The sequence below is a fragment of the Xenopus laevis genome, chromosome 8L (assembly GCF_017654675.1).
Source record: "Xenopus laevis strain J_2021 chromosome 8L, Xenopus_laevis_v10.1, whole genome shotgun sequence".
NCBI classification, from domain to species: Eukaryota; Metazoa; Chordata; class Amphibia; order Anura; family Pipidae; genus Xenopus; species Xenopus laevis.
The window spans coordinates 121,570,208-121,592,227 of record NC_054385.1 but is presented as its reverse complement, the minus strand read 5'-3'; the positions used below and the strand labels follow the sequence as shown (position 1 = coordinate 121,592,227).

Below are 22,020 nucleotides of genomic sequence, written 5' to 3'. Positions count from 1 at the left end.
CCAGTGTTGATAAATGAGCCTCACTGTCAGATTATTCTTCTCCATTAACAATTAAAGGGCATGTAAAGTCTAAAACAGAATAAGGCTAGAAATGCTGTATTTTGTATATTAAACATAGACATAAACTTACTGCAGCACAAGCCTAATCAAACAAATGATTTATGCTTTCAAAGTTGGCTACAGGGGGTCACCATCTTGTAACTTTGTTAAACATCTTTGCAAGACCAAGACTGTGCACATGCTCAGTGTGGTCTGGGCTGCTTAGGGATTGTCATAAACAAAGCTGCTTGAGTTCTGCATGGCTGGGAAGTAAGGCGGGGGCTCCCCCTTCTGTTCATAAGTATGATTGTTTCCCTGCTCAGCAGTTAGGGACCGTCTGACAATTCCTATCCACAGCAGTAAATGAAGGGAGAATTTCACTTCATACAGTCAGGTTTCTTATAAAAAACAGTACACATTTTTTAATTAAAGTATATTGGAGATAGGTTTCTTTTTCATTGAAGAAAGTAAAAATGGGATTTTATTTTTTTGCCTTTACATGTCCTTTAACAATCAGTGCAGTGAAGACTCCACTATCCTCCATTCTCGGCTCTCTGATCTGTAATGAGGTTCCACTGGCCAAAACTGTCAAATTGACTAGGGAATTATTACAATTTGATTTGATACCTGAACTGGCACTTATATAACAGTGTAACAAACTGTAACCCACAGCACCTTAATACCCCTCTGAATTGTGTCTGTATATTACCCTCCCATTTAGACTGTAAGCCCTACGGGGTAGGGTCCTCTAGCCTTTTGTTTCCTTGGCACTGAGCACTTAATCTGTATTGTAATTATATTTTATATTTATGTGAATTGTATTTCTAATAATGCACTTATTGTTACTTTTTATTCCAATGACCCCTTGTTTGTTACTACTAATTTATTTTTTTGCTGGAAAGTGCTTTGCCCTCATGGAGCGCTTTACAAATAAAAAGATACATACATACATACATACATACATTTCAAAATTTATCATACACTAGCTCTTTTAGAACTCAAATTCGACTATTCGCCACCTTAAACCTGCCGAATTGCTTTTTTAGCCTATGGAAGATGTCCTGGGATTCATTTGGAGGTATTTGCAGCCTTCCTATGGGGGAAAAACTCCAATCGAGTTTTTAAAATTCAAATCAAATTCGATTCGAATTTGATTCGCGTTTGCAGGTCAATCCTATTCAGCCGACTTTGAAAAATTAGATTTTTTAAAAATAAATTTTGATTGGTCAAATTGGGAGTTAATGGGAGTTTTAAATAACTCCCATGAACTCGAAATTAGACCCTTGATAAATCTGCCCCTAAAACATTTTGTGCATACTGCTACTAAAAAATGCCTTACCCTTTAAACAAAACAGGGATTGTTTGTCCATATATTGCAATATATTTAAGCTGGCCAACTACGTCAAAGTCATCCCATATCTGGCCAGTCCTATGCTCAATTTTCATCTGATTCATTAAGAATTCTATTACTTCATTATACATTTTACAAAGGGACTAAGTTTTACCTGCAACTTACTTGCTGCTTTCAAAGTAAAACTCCCAAACTTGGCTGCCCTTTTATTAGACACCAGTGGGATCACCTGACTATAGCTGGGAAGGGTGGGAGCTACAACATGGAGCTGGTCACTGCTCCTGTAGAACTATAACAAACAAGGGAAAGTTGTGCTCACCACTAGTTTTTAAAACCAATAGGCGGGGGTGCAATGAGGATGTGACCACAAAAGTTGACCAGCTTAAATATACTGCAATATATGGACAAACAATCCCTGTTTTGTTTAGAGGATAAGGCATTCTATTTAGAAACTTGAGGCATAAAATGTCCTTAATATACTGATAATGGGTTGAGTGCTGAGGACTCTTGTATTTGTCTGTATGAATATTTTTATCACAGCCTCATTGCACCCCCGTCTAATGGTTTCAAAATTAGTGGTGAGCACAACTTTCCCTTCATTATAAAAAAATAAAAGCAATAGCAACATCTAAAATAGCGAGTAAAGGTGTAGTAAAAGAAACTCACCCTGGTGGTCTAGGGGTGCAGCGGGGACGGCCGCCGCTCCTCTCTCTGCCCTGTCACCACTCCTTAGGGCGCATGCACCCGAGTCTCATTTTCTTTATAGACGCGCAATGGCGCGAAATTCAAACGCTCAAAAGGGGATTTTGGCATATAGACCATTGCCCGTGATAGGAATTTGTTCCTGGAGCTTTCTGAGTGTTTGCTAATCCTGTTTTGAACCTGGTTTGATTCCTGTTGTGACCCCTGCCTGGCTTTTTGACTATTCTGACTTCTGGATCCTGACCCTTGCCTGAATACCGACTACCTCTTCTGATTAACCTTCTGATTGACTTCCTGGTTTGACCCTTGTCTGCCTGACTACGTTTATACTTTGACTGCCCCGCCCCGACCTGATCTGACTACTCTATTGCCTAACGCCTTGTACTACGACCTTCTGCCCAAAGACTCTCGCTAACAATCGTGCCCCTCTGTCTATCCAGAACCTCTAGCCTTGCACCTCTCGTTTAAGTCCTGGTGGCATCCAAGTAGCTGAGGGCTCCTCCCGAGGCCAAAGGCGGTCACACTACAGGTGAAGCACGAGCCGAGACCAGGGTGCTTGGCATTTGTTCTGGTTTTTGTTGAAAATATAACAGTAGCAAATTACAATGTAATGTAATATTGTATATGAGACAGAATAAAATATACTCAGCACAGGGAATGAGAAATACATAAAAGACGAGGAGGAGATCCCAGGAAATAAATGTCATTATGTTGGTGAGAGCGACTCGGTTTTCCAGTTAACAGGAGCTGACAATAAAGATAATGATCCCTGAAGAACAATCTCCTTCTGCTCTTGATTGATAAGCGGCTCTACAGGGGGTAAAGCTGAAAACAAAAAACCCACAATTGCGTTTCACTATGGGTAACCCATGTCCGTTGTCTGTGAAATAAAAAAAATAAAAACTCAAGCAAATCCTCAATATGAACAAATAAATCTGGTGAGTCTTTAGTTTGAGTAGATAAGAGATAAAAGAATGATAAGAATAATTTGGCAGCAGTTATCAGTTAGAGACAGTAATGTCCTCTCTGTAATAGAGAATAACAGGAAACAGGAGATAAGAGGTGGCTCCTGAGTAAAATACCAGTGACAGTTTACTGCGGTGAGAAGATGCTCTAGTCCAGAATTTGTTTTTATTTTATTAATGTATTAGTTCAATTCTATTAATTGAAGGGATGTTTGCATGAATATTAACTTTAATAATATATTTTAATATTTTATAGAATCAATTCTAAATAACCTTTGAATCAGCCTTCATAAATAAATTCACAAATAAATTCGCGAAACGGCCGGGAAAATTCGCTGGTGAAAATTCGCCGATGTCATTTTTTGGACGCATGCGAATTTTTGCTGGCGAATTTTCGTGACACTGGCACCAAAAACAAGACGCCGGCGCCGTTTCGCGAATTTTTGGGAGAAGCGAAACGCCGCAAATGCGCCCATCACTATTCATAAATTATTTTGCATGCTTTCTTTTCAATGAATAACCTTTCTATTCTATTTCCTCTCTTCATCTAAAATTAATATTTTGTTGCGAGGGGGGTCACTGACCCAGCAACAAAAAAAAAAAAAAAAAAAACCACGACGTCTAGGGTTTAATTTTAATTGTTATACAGGTACAGGACCCAGGACCTGGGGTTTTCTGGATAAAGATACATAATTTAGATACCTATACCTTAAGTCTACTAAAAAAATTATTTAAACATCAAAGAAACTCAACACGGTTGTTTTATAAGGATTAATTATATCTTAGTTGGGATCAAAAACAATGTACTGTTTTATTATTACAGAAAAAAGGAAATCAATTTGAAACATTTTAATTATTGTAAAATTGAGTCTAATTAATTAATACAGCCTTCCTGTAATTTGGAGCTTTCTGGGTAACAGGTTTCCGGATAACAGATACCATACCTGTAATTGGTTTCAACTGCTTTCGTTTAAAAATCTCTCCTACTTCTATTCTAGTCTTCTATTCTGATTACAAGCTGGTTCCTGGTTGTTAGGGTAATTATCACTAGCAACACAATAGCAGCCGAAATTTCATACCTTTGTTAAAGAACAAAAAGTGTAAATATAGGTACAGTATGGGACCTGTTATTCAGAATGCTCGGGACCTGGGCATTTCCAGATAATGGATCTATTTGGATGTTCATACCGTAAGCCTGCTAGAAAATCATTTAAACATGAAATAAACCCAATAGGCTGGTTTTGCTTCCAATAAGGATTAATTATATCTTAGTTGGGATCAAGTACAAGTTACTGTTTTATTACTACAGAGAAAAAGGAAATTATTTTTAAAAATTTGATTAATTAATTGGATAAAATGGAGTCCATGGGAGATGGCCTTTCCGTAATTCGGAACTTTCTGGATAATGGATTTCCGGATACCGTAAGTCTACTAGAAAATCATGTAAACATTAAATAAACCCAATAGGCTGGTTTTGCCTCCAATAAGGATTAATTATATCTTAGTTGGGATCAAGTACAAGCTACAGTTTTATTATTACACAGAAAAAGGAAATTATGTTTAAAAATTTGATTAATTAATTGGATAAAATGGAGTCTATGGGAGATGGCCTTTCCGTAATTCGGAGCTTTCTAGATAATGGATTTCCGGATAACGGATCCTATACCTGTATTGCAAAAAATGCGAAAGAAAATTAGATTTTTTACAATACTAATGTCTGAAATTTTATTTTTTTTGTTAAAAATAAGCTACCGTTTTAATTTTTTTTTAAATAATATTATTTGTCAAAGAGAAACCATCTACATTTTCTTCAGTTTTGAAATATACTTTTTAAATGAGATTCCTAAAAAAAAAAATGATATGGATACGTTTCATGAACATATTTGTTAATTTAAATTAGGCCTTGTAAACTGTTGATGAGCTTTAGCTAACTGATATGATAAGAATGTGGGTATCTCCTTAATAAATGACAAAATAAGAAGATGACAAAATACTGAGATACTATGTTCCCTATTGGAAATGCAGTTTTATGAGACACACACAAAAACAAAATAATATAACTACTTATGAGACAAACTATAATATATGTAATATATTTACAATATATATTAAAGGCTGCATTTCCAGTGGGGGATATTTATCTCTTAGCATTTAGCTGTCTTGTTATTTCAATTCTTGTTTTCCAGTACATTTTTTAAAAATCTGAATTTGTCAGTTCGGTTTAGTGTGTAACTACTATTTGGCTAACACATTTATACCAAGCTCAAGACTTTCAAGTCAAGTCAAGACTAGTTCAAGACTTTCCGTCTATGTAAAGGAAGCGAAGCAGGCGGCCAAAGCACGCAAGCTGGTATTGGGTCCCTTATCTGTAACGGATATGGTCAGGCTCCTTACGTCATTTCTTATGAACGTCAGTGTTTGTGGCAGAGATGTGTTCCTTTATGACTGCACTATTAGCAATAACACATTCACTTTATTTAATTATCTTATTATAGCTATATATTTACATGATACTGACACTGTTTGGGTCTGAGGACCAGGGCCAGTGAATCTGAGATGAACTTTTTATTTGGCTAAAAATAGATGCTTCCAATTAAAACTGCTGACACTGGAGAATGATAAGAATGCTGCCTACTTGCAGTGTCAAGAGTATAGGGTGTCACGTCTTTGTACTAATAAAAATATAATTTGGGTGCTAGGCACACAGTGGACTTCATGCCCCAAACATAGTCTCAATGGCAGTAGTCCTATATAACAAGCTGGAGTACCATGCAATTTAATTATAGTGTATTATTTCTGGCAAATCATGACTAGAAGCATATTGGAATAACAGTGGATAACAAGGTTTTTGCAGTGCCCAGTGCCAGGCAGCAGCTGCAAAAGCCAATGTAATGTTATAAAGTGTGACATTATAAGTAAAAATGTTATAAAAAGGGTGTTTGGTTCAATGGATACAGTTATGATACAATGGATACCTGCTGGTCCAGGAAGCCCATTCCCTTGTTACTCAGTATCATATTATATATGTGTATTTATAAATATAAAAGTAGAAAAAGTAGAAAATAGCGACATTCACAGGTTTTTTTGGAAGTTCAAATAAAAAAAAAGTTGGACTCAACGTTTTGATCCCCCACAGGGATCTTCATCAGGAGTATACAAACATATATATATATATATATATATATATATATATATATATATATATATATATATATATATATATATATATATATATATATATATATATATATATATAAAGTTTCTTAGTAGTGATGTGCGGGTCGGGTAAAACCTAGACCCACCCTCCCACAACCCGCGCCCACATCTAACTTCCAGGTTCCCTTTATAGACCCGCGCCAACCCGCCCCACCGATGACATCACCAAAGGGGCGGGGCAAGCAGGCACACGACTATAAAGTCGGAAGCAGGAAGTCGGCATTTGAAGGTGCGAAGAGGAGTACGAGGTCCCGCAGGAATCGGACCGGACCACAAATCACTATTTCTCAGCAACAGATGCACTCCAGGGTTTTATAATACTGTGAAAATAAAGAAAGAATGTTTAATGTCAATGTTTGGGTCCGTTTAGGACCTTTCTCAAGAAAAGTTTATTTTCTCAGCATTATGAAGCCCTGGAGTGGGTCTGTTGCTGAGAAACTATATTTATGATATTCAAGACGGCACTTGGGACCAACTAATGATTATCACCTTAACTAGAGTTCTTTGGGTAATTGTAACTGAGATCCATTTCTTGCTACCAATAAACCATTATCATTGCATACTTTTAGGGCAGGGACACACTGGGCAATTTGGGGAGATTTAGTCGCCTGGCGACTAATCGCCGCAACTTATCTCCCCGAATGCCTCCCCTCGCTCTGCGCCTGGATAAATTGAAAAGTCGCCGGCGCTAATCACACACGGCGATTCGTTTTCTGAAGTCGCGCGAAGTTGCCTCCAGAGGAAACTTTGGAAAACGAATCGCTGCGTGTGATTAGCGCAGGCGATTTTTCATTTTAGCCAGGCGCAGAGCGAGGGAAGGCATTCGGCGAAGACTGGTCGCAGAAAGTCGTGGCGATTAGTCGCCAGGCGACTAAATCTCCGCAAATCGCCCAGTGTGTCCCAGCCCTTATACATGTAATTGTCCAAATTTCAGACCCAAAAAGAGCAAATAAGTAGCACAGATTATGACAGATCAGAGTATAAATGGGTGTGGTTTGGGCTGATTGAGGGGTGATATAAATTCCCCATTTCCTATGTCAGTGTTGGGAGGTTTTTTGAACAATTTTTGCCCATTGTAAACTTAGTAAACTGTGCCTTATATGTCTAAAGTAGAGCAATTAATTAAGGGGTGATTTAAAGGGTCTGTTACCTTCAAATTATCATTTAGGGTAATGTAGACAGTGGTGTTCTAAACCAATTTGCCGTTGGTCTTTTTTTTTATTCTGTGTGATTTTTTAACATTATGTACACCTTTTCTCCACTTTATTTGGTTGATAAGGTCCCACTCCCGCTAGTAAGACTGAAAGATAAACAGCAGATAGTCTGATCAGAGAGACATACTGTATGTTGCTAAAACTCTCCTCTCCTACGCTTTCAACATCTCATGGTGTCTTTTGATGATATTAATCAACTAAGAACGCAGAGACTATTAGCAGAACAAAAAGCAATCTTTAGCAACATCAAAACCCTCCTCACCACCTTTACTGAGGAAACAAATAGAGAAATGGGGTCATATGTAAAAAGACTACTGAGCAATGAAACTTTAAAGAAATGCTTTGCGGTGCTGAATCTATTGTGGTCTGTGAATATAATTGACCCCAATCCTGTGTAAAACAGATAAAGAATAAAATTACATTGATTCTTGTCCCTGCTCTATTGAGTTTGTTGCTGGAGGCACAAGAAAGGGCATCATTTGCATGATTTGAACCTATAATAGATAACAGTAATGGTTCTAGTGTATTAAACAAAGAAGTGTTCTGAATTTTTCACCTAGTCTTTTTCGTCTAGTTTAGTCTAGAATTTTGAGTTTTTCGATGTTCCTGTTTGCAGCTTTAAAAACTGTCAGTTCATGGGGGTCACTGATACCTACAGTCAAAAACGATTGTTTTATAAAGCTCTACTCTTATGGTTACGTGTTATTGCTTGTATTGCTGTTCAGGCCTCTCATTTTCCTCTTCCAGCCACTGTTTCAAACCATGTCCTGGTTGTTAGGGTAAATTAGACATTATCTGCCGAAAACCCAGAGCTGTTTTACAGCTGAATAAATAAAAGACCAATTGCAAATTGTCTCAGAATATCAGTTTCTTCAGCATACTAAAAGAACAGTAACACCAACAACTGAAAGTGTTTCAAAGTAATTATAATATAATGTACTGTTGCCCTGCACTGGTAAAAGTGGTGTGTTTGCTTCAGAAACACTACTATAGTTTATATAAACAAGCTGCTGTGTAGCCATGGGGCGGACATTCAAGCACAGGATACACAGGAGATAACAGATAAGTACTACTATAGTTTATATAAACAAGCTGCTGCATAGCCATGGGGGCAGCCATTCAAGCACAGGATACACAGTAGATAACAGATAAGTACTACTATAGTTTATATAAACAAGCTGCTGTGTAGCCATGGGGGCAGCCATTCAAGCACAGGATACACAGTAGATAACAGATAAGTACTACTATAGTTTATATAAACAAGCTGCTGTGTAGCCATGGGGGCAGCCATTCAAGCACAGGATACACAGTAGATAAACAGATAAGTACTACTATAGTTTATATAAACAAGCTGCTGTGTAGCCATGGGGGCAGCCATTCAAGCACAGGATACACAGTAGATAACAGATAAGTACTACTATAGTTTATATAAACAAGCTGCTGTGTAGCCATGGGGGCAGCCATTCAAGCACTGGATACACAGTAGATAACAGATAAGTACTACTATAGTTTATATAAACAAGCTGCTGTGTAGCCATGGGGGCAGCCATTCAAGCACAGGATACACAGTAGATAACAGATAAGTACTACTATAGTTTATATAAACATGCTGCTGTGTAGCCATGGGGGCAGCCATTCAAGTTGGAAAAAGGAGAAAGGGAACAGGATACACAGCAGATAACAGCTAAAACACCATTGTATTTCACAGAGCATATCTGTTATGTGGCCTGTGCATTTTATCCTGCTATAATGGCTGCCCCCACGGTAACACAGCAGCTTCTTTATATAAACTATAGTAAAGTTTCTCAAGCAAACACAGAGCAACAGTACATTATATTGCAATTACTTTGATACACTTTAATTTTTTATTGCTACTGTTCCTTTAAAGGTGAATTAATTCTTTAAAGGGTTTGTTCACCTTTGAAATTCTGAGCCAATTTGCAATTGTTTTTCATTTTTTTATTAGTGAAGGTTTTTGAGTTATTTAGTTTTTATTCAGCAGCTCTTCAATTTGCATCTTAATCAATCTGGTAACTAGGGTCCAAATTCCCCTAGCAACCATACATTGATTTGAATAAGAGACTGGAATATGAATAGGAGAGGCTTGAATAGAAAGACGAGTAATAAAAAGTAGCAATAATAATACATGTGTAGCCTTACAGAGCATTTGTTTTTTAAAAGGGAGTCAGTGACCCCCATTTGAAAGCTGCAAAGAGTCAGAAGAAAAAAGCAAATAACTATAACACTATATAAAATAAATAATGAAGACCAACTGAAAAGTTGCTTAGAATTGGCTTTTCTATAACATAATAAAAGTTTCCTGAAAGGTGAAGCACCACTTTAATATGATGTGTTCTGCTGCAGGACCTGCTTTTGCATATTCACTCAAGACTTGAAATTATTTTGCACCCGTATGTTTAAGGGGTTCTAAGAAGGAAGGAATGTTATATAATAACCATTCTATACAAACATTACTTTGCAATTCTTATCCTGACAAGGCAAGGTCCTCCTGTGATCTTCATGGTCATTCCTCATTGGTCAGCTTTTGCATCACCAGGTTTGGTTGAATTTCAAAAATAGTTAAAATGTTTCCTTACAAACAAGAGTTGGAAGCAAAGTAACGAATAAAGAATACAGTCATTTAACCACTGAAATATCTCGAAAGTAGTAAATAAACCTTTACTGACAATCTGGGCAATCCCACCCAGTACCTGTTTTTTCCCGCAAATGTTGGTATGTAGAATTTCAGAATTTTTCCCACCATGATATCATTGAACATTGCCAATAAATGTGGGATTGCATCAAGAGTAGGGATGTAGCGAACCGCCGATAATGTGTTCGCGAACGCCGTTCGCGAACACCGGCAAAAAATGCGAACAGTTCGCGAACTTCGAACATCCGAAAATCGTTCGATTCGAACGATCGAAGGATTTTAATCGTTCGATCGAACGATTTTCGTTCGAATCGAACGAAAATCGTTCGATTTTAGCGATCGAATGGTCGAATGGTCGAACGATTTTGACGCGAACGCCTATTGGCGAACGTCGCGCGACGTTCGCGAACTTGCGGCGGACGCGAACAGCCGATGTTCGCGCGAACAAGTTCGCCGCAGAACAGTCCGCGACATCCCTAATCAAGAGGTCCTTTTGCATTAAGGATTTAGCTTAGTATGAATCCAAAACTGAATTGTTGTAACTAATGGTCCCCTCATAGACATTTCCTGTGGCCCCTGATTGTCTCCCCCGCCGGTCACTGTCACATGACTGTACATAGAGAGACAGAGGAAAATGTCGGTCAGTGAGAAGCTCCTGCTCTGCCTTCTCTCTCCTGCCCTCCTCATTGTTACAGGTCAATACTTTGGTCCACTTTTATTTAACTTGTTCATTAATGACTTAGGGGAGGGTGTTGTAAGTAATGTATCAGTGTTTGCAGATGACACAAAATTATCCAGCCCAATTAATTCCATCCAGGATGTGAGACTTGCAACAGGATCTTGACAAACTGGCAATCTGGGCAGCTAAGTGGCAAATGAGATTCAATGTTGATAAATGTAAAGTCCTGCACCTGGGATGTAAGAATATCCACTTATACCCTTAATGGGACTGCACTAGGCAAATCCATTATGGAAAAGGACCTTGGAGTCCTTGTAGATGATAAACTTGGCTGTAGCAAGCAATGCCAGTCAGCAGCATCAAGGGCAAATAAGGTCTTGAGCTGTATTAAATGGGGCAGAGAGTCAAGGGAGGAGGGGGTCATTCTTCCACTGTATAGAGCACTGATAAGGCCCCATCTAGAATATGCCGTACAGTTTTGGTCTCCATCACTCAAACAGGACATTATTGTATTAGAGAGGGTACAGAGAAGGGCAACTAAGCTGGTAAAAGGTATTGAAAATCTTAGCTATGAGGAAAGACTGGCCAAATTGGGGATGTTCACGCTGGAGAAGAGGTGCTTAAGGGGAGATATGATAACTATGTATAAATATATAAGGGGATCATATAATAATCTCTCTAATGCTTTATTTACCAGTAGGTCTTTCCAGCTGACACAAGGTCACCCATTCCGATTAGAAGAAAAGAGGTTCCGCCTTAATATTGGGAAGGGGTTTTTTTACAGTGAGAGCTGTGAAGATGTGGAATTCTCTCCCTGAATCAGTGGTACAGGCTGATACATTAGATAGATTTAAGAAGGGTTGGATGGTGTTTAGCAAGTGAGGGAATACAGGGTTATGGGAGATAGCTCATAGTACAAGTTGATCCAGGGACTGGTCCCATTGCCATTTTGGAGTCGGGAAGGAATTTTTTTCCCTCTGAGGCTTCAGATGGGGGTTTTTTTTTTGCCTTCCTCTAGATCAACTGGCAGTTATTACTTATCTTCCTGTTCTTCCCCAGTCAGTCTTTCAAATCATTTTCTGGTTGCTAAGATAAATCAGGTAAACCCTAGTATCTAATTAATGGCTGAATTTCCAAACTGGCCAACTGTTGAAAATATTTTTAAACAATTCAAGGACTGCAAAAAATGAATTGCAAATTGCCTCAGAATATTTCTTTCTGTATAATACTAAAAGATAAGGTGAAATACTCTTTTAGTATAATGTGTTACGCTGTTGCTTTTGCACATTCTGTCATGGTGTGGAATCATTTCTCACCCTCATGTATGGGGGAGTAAATTCCTGGTGCTGTGAAGGAAGGGTGGGGATGTTTATATATATACTGGTGCAATTTCACTCTTCATTGTTCTGCCCCAACAAAGTCATCAGCTCTGTCCTACAGTTGGATGTACAGACACAAGAGCGGTACCAGCGACATCGCCAAACGAGCGGATCTTTCCCCAATATGCCACTAACGGCATTGCTATATCGGGGGTAATCCGAACATTCGCCGTATGGTCGAACGATCGGATTAGGATACGCCAAGGGACTCCGACGGGTCGTTTGAGTAAAAATCAAACCTTCCCGATCGATATCGTTGCCAGATATCGATCGGGAAGACCCGTCGGAAGCCCCTATACACAGGCAGATAAGCTGTCAAATTGGTCTAAACAACCGATATCGGCAGCTTTATCTGCCCGTGTATGGCCACCTTAAGTGATAGATGGGACCTATGATCATTGTATATTGACTAGGGTCTAATAAAGCTTGAGTAATGATATTGCTAACAGGGAACCCTCTAGATTTCTTAGGTATGACAGAGCCTGCGGTTACACTCTCTCAGCTAAGGGGACTTATTATTAAAGCAGGTTCTACAATAGGGTGTTAAACCATAGAAGTCCTACAACATGACTGTTCTGAGAAGTATAAAAAAAACTTTTTTTTTTTAATTAAATTTAAAAGATCAAGTGGTGGATGGGGTAAAAGAAGTCCACCCCCCCCATCAGTGATATCACAGTGCTATCCCCCTTGAGTCCAAAATCAAGGAGAAGTAATCCTAGGAATCAGCCCCTTTGGACAATACTTCTTAGAGAATGTAAAAAATGTAACTATTTGTGGAAATACTTTTATTATACAAACAACTGTTGAGTGTTTCCTGGTACATAATTCAGGCTTGAGCCCAACCAGTGCAATTAGCATCAACATTTCATAATCAGCCCTGTAGCATCAGCTTATATTACAGGGGAAGCTCATTTTCTGCTGGATAATTAGTGACGAGCCCTAAGCTTAGCTTCTCAACAGCTGCTCAGAGCCCACTGAGCATGTGAGTGTCACAGACACTTTCCAAGATGGTGACCCCCTGTGACAAGTTTGAAGTCCTGGATCATTGCTGCTATTGACAAGCTGAAACTTTAGCCTCGTGCAATAAGTTCACTATATAAAATATGGCATTTTTAGCAATATTCATTTTTAGGGTTTAGTTCTCCTTTAATTATGTGGGACGGTAACAGTAGCAAATTGAGTGGGCCATTACCATAAAGTGGCTGTATGGGGTTTCGTTTAACCTTGTACTTTGGTTCCATGGCCAGTCCATATGTGTTTTTATCGAGTAACAAATATTACTGTAGCGAGTACTGCAGAGAGTAGAGCAATAACAGGAAGATAAATATATAATTTCATCCAGCAAATTCCATCTGTATCTAAAAGAAAGGAGAAAGATAACATTAGTCCTGGGGTTGATTAACACTAATTGAAATATGGATGAAAGAAAAAAATCAGGGTAAAGTCAGGTGTATGAATTTATAGTGGTATTTACAGTACTATCTTATTAAATATTAAAGACTGGAAAGACACATTAATCAGTTTCAATAACTGACAAATCATTGGCCAACAAGAAAATAAAAACTTAATCTAAGTTACCAAAGTGGAAGCTGCTGAATGGGAGCCAACGCCTCCGAAAAGAACCAAAGACACTGAGAAAGAAAAAGTTGCGGTTGCCTAGGATGAATAACACTGCCTGACAAATTTTAAAGATAAGTTTACACTGAACACCTGTGTTCATTAAACAAACTGCTGTGTAGCCATGGGGGCAGCCATTCAAGCACAGGATACACAGTAGATAACAGATAAGTACTACTATAGTTTATATAAACAAGCTGCTGTGTAGCCATAGGGGCAGCCATTCAAGCACAGGATACACAGTAGATAACAGATAAGTACTACTATAGTTTATATAAACAAGCTGCTGTGTAGCCATAGGGGCAGCCATTCAAGCACAGGATACACAGTAGATAACAGATAATTACTACTATAGTTTATATAAACACGCTGCTGTGTAGCCATGGGGGCAGCCATTCAAGTTGGAAAAAGGAGAAAGGGAACAGGATACACAGCAGATAACCGCTAAAACACCATTGTAATCCACAGAGCGTATCTGTGCATTTTATCCTGCTATAATGGCTGCCCCCACGGTAACACAGCAGCTTCTTTATATAAACTATAGTAAAGTTTCCGAAGCAAACACAGAGCAACAGTACATTATATTGCTTTGATACACTTTAAGTTTTTTGGTGTTACTGTTCCTTTAAAGGTGAATTAATTCTTTAAAGGGGTTGTTCACCTTTGAAATTCTGAGCCAATTTGCAATTGTTTTTCATTTTTTTATTTTTGAAGGTTTTTGAGTTATTTAGTTGTTGCGGTTGCCTAGGATGAATAACACTGCCTGACAAATTTTAAAGATAAGTTTACACTGAACACCTATGTTCACTAAACAAACTGCTGTGTAGCCATGGGGGCAGCCATTCAAGCACAGGATACACAGTAGATAACAGATAAGTACTACTATAGTTTATATAAACAAGCTGCTGTGTAGCCATGGGGGCAGCCATTCAAGCACAGGATACACAGTAGATAACAGATAAGAACTACTATAGTTTATATAAACAAACTGCTGTGTAGCCATGGGGGCAGCCATTCAAGCACAGGATACACAGTAGATAACAGATAAGAACTACTATAGTTTATATAAACAAACTGCTGTGTAGCCATGGGGGCAGCCATTCAAGCACAGGATACACAGTAGATAACAGATAAGTACTACTATAGTTTATATAAACAGGCTACTGTGTAGCCATGGGGGCAGCCATTCAAGCACAGGATACACAGTAGATAACAGATAAGTACTACTATAGTTTATATAAACAAGCTGCTGTGTAGCCATGGGGGCAGCCATTCAAGCACAGGATACACAGTAGATAACAGACAAGTACTACTATAGTTTATATAAACAAGCTGCTGTGTAGCCATGGGGGCAGTCAGTCAAGCACAGGATACACAGTAGATAACAGATAAGTACTACTATAGTTTATATAAACAAGCTGCTGTGTAGCCATGGGGGCAGCCATTCAAGCACAGGATACACAGTAGATAACAGACAAGTACTACTATAGTTTATATAAACAAGCTGCTGTGTAGCCATGGGGGCAGTCAGTCAAGCACAGGATACACAGTAGATAACAGATAAGTACTACTATAGTTTATATAAACAAGCTGCTGTGTAGCCATGGGGGCAGATATTCAAGCACAGGATACACAGTAGATAACAGATAAGTACTACTATAGTTTATATAAACAAGCTGCTGTGTAGACATGGGGGCAGCCATTCAAGAACAGGATACACAGCAGATATCAGATAAGTACTACTAAAGTTTATATAAACAAGCTGCTGTGTAGCCATGGGAGCAGCCATTCAAGCACAGGATGAATAGTAGATAACAGATAAGTACATTATCATGTAATATTACATGAATATTACATGTAATAATTATCATGAATATTACAGTATATTTAACTATATATACATAGTAACATAGTAAGTTAGGTTGAAAAAAGACACACGTCCATCAAGTTCAACCTTTTAACTTTTTTTAACCTGCCTAACTGCCAGTTGATCCAGAGGAAGTCAAAACACATTATGTATTCTTGAGAAATCATGAGACATCCCTAAACAATACAGTCGTTTTATCATTTATTCTGGAAACATTATGCAATGATTTAAAGCCATTTAATAGACCCCATGAGTCAAGATGTTGTTAATACTGGTCTGTTCAACTTGCCATTCAGTCTTCAGCATTTTTTTTTGCCCTATACATGTCTATAAATATTAAAGAAGCCACATATAATAGTCAATTCTGCATCACACTTGCATGCCATCCAATTATTTCTAATTAATTTCTAATTAATATTACATTATCATGTAATTATCATGCTGTCGAAAATCCTCCTGAGTTTCTCAGACACTCCAGCTACATATGGGATGACTATGTTTCGCCTACTATGTGTCTCCGGGCGGTTATTTCTATTGGTGTTCCTGTTGGACTTGGTTGCTGCTGTTTTGACAAAGCCCCAGTCTGGGGAGCCACAGGCTTTCAAAGCTCCTCTGAGATGTTTTTGTTCTTTGTCTTTGGACTCTGTATCAGTTGCCACACATTCCGCCCGGTGGTGCAGAGTTCTAATGACACCCAGTTTGTGTGGTGGGAGTCAAACAATAGATATTGATCCGTATGAGTGGGTTTCCTGTATACTTCCATTTACAAGTTACCCCCCTCTTGTATACATATCAAACAGTCCAAAAAGGCAAGTTTGTTCTCATGGACATCTTCCTTTGTGAACTTAATGTTATTGTCCACTGAATAGTGGATAGGGAATCCTGGAGGTTCCACTGGAGGTGATCCAAGTCTACTAAAGTGTGAAGTGGGGAGAAGTGGTGTTCTTGCCAATTTTGTCTTCAAAGGTGTCAGTGTGTGATTTGCTCTGTTACTGAATGTGCCTTGAATACTTGTGTAGTGTACGAGTACCATGTCACTGGAAATAACATGTTATTTGGGTTAAAAACTCATGGCGTCAAAAAATCTTGTTCTGAGCAGCTGAGAGGTATAGTTCTTCAACACCTCTGCCTTCCACCAGATATATAAGCAAGGGCCCAGCTGAGACTGAGAGCTCTACACTATTTGAGTTTAAGTTGCTCATGGGTGCAGTGTAAAGGGTTACACTGGGAAAGGGTATTCTTGCATTTTCATACTTACATACAGTATACCCCATTCCCTACCTTAAATAAGGGAAGATGCCCCCAGTAACTCTTCTTTTCTGCTGATCCACATATAAGCCCTGTAGCATCAGCGTCTATGACAGATGAACCTCACTTTCTGCTAATAATCCCTCATTCCTCAAACTTAGGTTGTCAACAGCAGCCCAGAACACACAGAGCATGTGCAGTGCCACTGACACTGAAAAGATGTCCTAACACTCTCAGAAGATGGCTGGGCAAATTTGTAGATATGGATTATTATTGTTATAAGGCTGTTGAACCTCTGGCTTATTTACAGTAAATGTTGTAAAGTATAGGTACAGTATGGGACCCGTTATCTGGAATGCTTTGGACCTGGGGCTTTCCAGAGTAAAGGTTTTTGTGTATTTTGAATCATCACACCTTAAAACTATTAGAATATATAATGTAAGCATACACAAGTAAAATACATAATAGATACAATCTTAATTACTATTAAAATACATCACTTGTGCTTGCACATCTGACACGTTATTATTATTATTAACATATATTTATATAGCGCCAACATATTGCGTAGCACTGTAAAGTAAATGTGATTATACAACTACATCACATGAATTACATACATAGAATATATGGAGTAACAAACATCACAATCAATACAGGTACAAAAAGGTGAGGAAGGCCCTATGCATAGGCATACAGTCTAAAGGGAAGGGAGTAATACACAAGGTGTGGGAGTGGGCAAGATCGAATTAAGTGGGTGAGAAATGTGGTACTTATGTGGTGTTGCGTTTGGTAGTTAAGCAGAGTGAGGGTAGACTTCTTGAAAGAAGTGCGTTTTCAGAGATTTCTTGAAAGTAGAAAGGTTGGGAGAAAGTCGGACAGACCGTGGGAGAGCGTTCCAGAGGAGGGGTGCAGCCCTTGCAAAGTCTTGAATGCGAGCATGTGAGGAGGTAATGAGAGAAGAGTTGAGTAGCAGGTCAGTAGAGGAGCGAAGTAAGCGGTTGGGTGAGTATATAGAGATGAGTTCAGAGATGTAGGGTGGGGCAGAGTTATGAAGTGCTTTGAAAGTCAGTGTCATTAATTTGAATTTGATTCTGAAAGGTAGCGGAAGCCAGTGCAGGGATTGACAGAATGGCGAGGCAGAGGAGGAGCGGTTGCTGACGTGTATGAGCCTCGCAGCAGTGTTCATTATGGACTGGAGAGGTGACAGTCTCTGGAGGGGGAGGCCAATTAAAAGAGAGTTACAGTAGTCTAGACGCGATATGATGAGAGAGTGAATAAGAATTTTGGCAGCGTCTTGGGTGATAAATGATCGTATTTTGGATATGTTCCTTAGGTGGAAGTGACAAGATTTAATAAGTGACTGGATATGAGGAGTGAATGACAGGGCAGAATCTAGGATAACCCCAAGGCACCGGGCCTGGGGAGAGGGGGTGATAGTGGAATTGTTAACTATGATGGATACTTCGGGGATGCTACTGGTGTTAGTTGGAGGAAAGAGAACCATTTCAGTTTTAGAGAGGTTTAATTTAAGGTAGCGTTGCGACATCCAGGTAGAGGTAGCGGACAGGCAGGAGGAGACGCGAGTTAGGAGTTTGGGGTTGAGATCAGGAGATGAGAGATAGATCTGAGTATCGTCAGCATAGAGGTGGTAGTGGAAACCATAAGAATTTATTAATTTGCCAAGGGAGGAAGTATAGAGGGAGAATAGTAATGGTCCCAGGACAGAGCCTTGGGGAACTCCAACAGAAAGAGGTAGGGGAGAAGATGCTACTCCATTGTAGGAGACACTGAAGGAACGATTGGTGATGTAAGAAGAGAACCAGGACAGGGCTGTGTCACGAAGGCCAAGTGACTGGAGGGACTGGAGGAGGAGAGGGTGATCTACAGTGTCAAATGCGGCTGAGAGATCAAGCAGTATTAGTAGTGAGAAGTGATTGTTGGCTTTAGCGGTTAAAAGGTCATTAGTCAGTCGAGTCAGGGCAGTTTCCGTGGAGTGTTGTGGCTTAAAACCAGATTGTAGGGGGTCCAGCAGGTTATTGTCAGAGAGGAATGAGGTAAGTCGGTTGTAGACTAGGCGCTCAAGTAGTTTAGAGATGAAAGGTAGCAGAGAGATAGGTCGGAGGTTGTCAAGATTGGAGGGATCAAGAGAGGGTTTTTTCAGAATGGGGGTGACAAGAGCATGTTTTAGTTGAGAAGGAAACAGTCCAGTTGAGAGGGAAAGATTAAATAGGTGAGTTAAGGCTTTGATTAGACAAGGATTGGTATTGCGGAGAAGTTTTGAGGGAATTGGATCAAGCGGGCAGGTGGTAAGGTGAGAAGAGGCCAGAAGCTTTGAGACTTCCTCATCAGTGACAGGGGTGAAGGAGCACAGGAGGGACTGGGGAGTGTGGAGGGAGGGTGGTGGAAGTCTAGGGGGGTTGAGTAGTGTAATGTCCCTTCTGATAGTGTCAATTTTGTTTTTGAAGTGCTCAGCAATATCTTGAGCAGAGACAGATGTGCATGGAGGGGGTGGAGAAGGGGAAAGGAGAGTGTTAAAGGTGGAGAAAAGTTGTGCTGGTTTTTTAGAAAGGGAGTTAATGAGTGAAGTAAAGTATGTTTGTTTGGCTTGGAAGAGGCTGGTGTTAAAGGAGCGCAGGGCAGATTTGTAGCTCCAAAAGTCTAATTCTGAACGGGATTTGCGCCAGCGACGCTCAAGTGCACGCGAGTGTCTTTGGAGCGCTTTTGTATGAGCAGTATGCCAAGGTTGAAGTGGTTTGGGTCTAGAACGTTTAGTTTTTATAGGAGCAAGCTCATTTAGGGCAGTGGTGAGAGTACTATAGTAGACAGAGGTAGCCACATTAGGACATGAGATGGCTGAGATATTAGAGTGAAGAGAGTCAAAGGAAGAAGAGAGATGTGACACGTCTACAGCTTGCAAGTCACGGTAAGTACGTGTTTGGGGAATAGCAGGGGGTGAGGAGGGAATTAGTGAGAGTTGAAATGTGAGCATATTGTGATCAGAGAGGGGAAATGGTGAGTTAGTAAAATTGGTGGTTGAACAGAGTCTGGTAAATATGAGATCCAGAGCATTACCATTGGAGTGAGAGGGGGAGTCTGAGCACAAAGATAAGCCTAGGGAGGAGGTTAGTGAAAGAAGTTTAGAGACAGAAGAGTTGTTAATGTTGTTAACGGGTATATTAAAGTCACCTAATATGATGGATGGTATGTTAGATGAAAGAAAGTAAGGAAGCCAGGCAGCAAAGTTGTCCAGAAATTGTGCAGTTGGTCCTGGTGGTCGATATATAACAGCAATGCAGAGTGAAACCGGAGAAAAGAGCCTAATGCAGTGAGCCTCAAATGAGGAGAATGATAGAGAGGGAACAGGTGGAAGAACTTTAAAAGTACAGCGGGGAGAGAGAAGCAAACCTACCCCACCTCCAGGTCTGTTACCAGGTCTGGGAGTATGAGTAAGGTGTAGCCCCCATAGGACAGGGCAGCAGGTGAGGCAGTGTCAGTAGGAGAGAGACAGGTTTCAGTAAGTGCGAGTAGGTTAAAGGAATTTGCAATGAAATGGTCGTGTATAGCGGTGAGCTTGTTGCAGACAGATCTGGCATTCCAGAGAGCACAGGAAAGATTAACTGGGTTTTTGGGTATAGGAGTAAGTGTTCTGTACTGATTGAATTTGCTCCGGAGAGAAGGAGCTCGTGGTCGTGATATAACTGGGATGGGGTAAGGGCCAGGGTTTGGGGAAACGTCCCCAGCTGCCAGCAATAGAAAGGAAAGAAAGACTAAGTGTGAGTGGGATTTATAAGTCCTTCGTTTGTATGAAAAGGAGGAGTTTTGTGGAATAGCTAAACAGAGTACTTTATAAACTTCGTGTGTGGAGAGGGAAGGAGAGGAGAGTAGAGAGGCTGAGATTTGTATAGAAGTGGGACTTGCCGGAGGAGGTAGTGAAAAATGTTTTATGAAGCATGAGAGTGAAAGGAGGAGAAATGCAGGATAAAGCATGTTTGGAGTAAGAAGTAACAAACTAGCAACTAGCAACTAGCAACACCGTGAGCAATAAAACTATTTTAAACTTTTTTTTTTAAAAAAAAACATGCAACTTTGTGATCTAGTATTGGTGTATATATTCATGGTAAATAATGCTGATGCCAATTCAGAGTTGCGAAAGGAAACCAGCGCTAATCCAGCACGAGGTGTAGACAACAAGAGAATGATTCTCATATAGTGTAGTATTTTTATATAAATGTAATACACCACTTTGTGAAATTAGAGTAATAAAACAGTGCCCTTTATAAATTATACTGTTTGCCGTGCCACTTATAAAAATTCACACAGTGAAGTGAATCTTATGTGAGGGTACTCACGAACGTTTAAACGAGGTTTTGGCGTTTAGAAAGATAATGTAACATTCATCCTCTCACTTCTCTCCAGATGCTGTAGCTTTAAAACAATGCGCTGACATAGTGTAAAATCGTCACTTTTTTAATCTCAAAATAGCATATTTTGAGATTAAAAAAGTGACGATTTTACACTATGTCAGCGCATTGTTTTAAAGCTACAGAATCTGGAGAGAAGTGAGAGGATGAATGTTACATTATCTTTCTAAACGCCAAAACCTCGTTTAAACGTTCGTGAGTACCCTCACATAAGATTCACTTCACTGTGTGAATTTTTATAAGTGGCACTAGGGATGTAGCGAACGTCGGAAAAAAAGTTCGCGAACATATTCGCGAACTTGCGCAAAAACGCGAGCGGTTCGCGAACGGTTCGCGAACCCCATAGACTTCAATGGGAAGGCGAACTTTAACATCTAGAAAAGACATTTCTGGCCAGAAAAATGATTTTAAAGTTGTTTAAAGGGTGCAACGACCTGGACAGTGGCATGCCAGAGGGGGATCAAGGGCAAAAATGTATCTGAAAAATCTGCCTGTGTGTGCTTGGAAGAGATAGTGTAGGGGGAGAGCTGTTAGTGATTTCAGGGACAGATGATAGTAAGTTTGCTGGCTAGTAATCTGCTTGATACTGCTCTGTATTGGAGGGACAGAAGTCTGCAGGGATTTGAGGGACATTTTAGCTTAGGTAGCTTTGCTGGCTAGTAATCT

General features: G+C 39.6%; 1 pseudogene; it reads right to left on the bottom strand.

Moving 5' to 3' along the window:
* LOC108699107 overlaps positions 1–22,020 on the bottom strand; it is a 44,267-nt pseudogene that overhangs the window by 9,478 nt on the left and 12,769 nt on the right.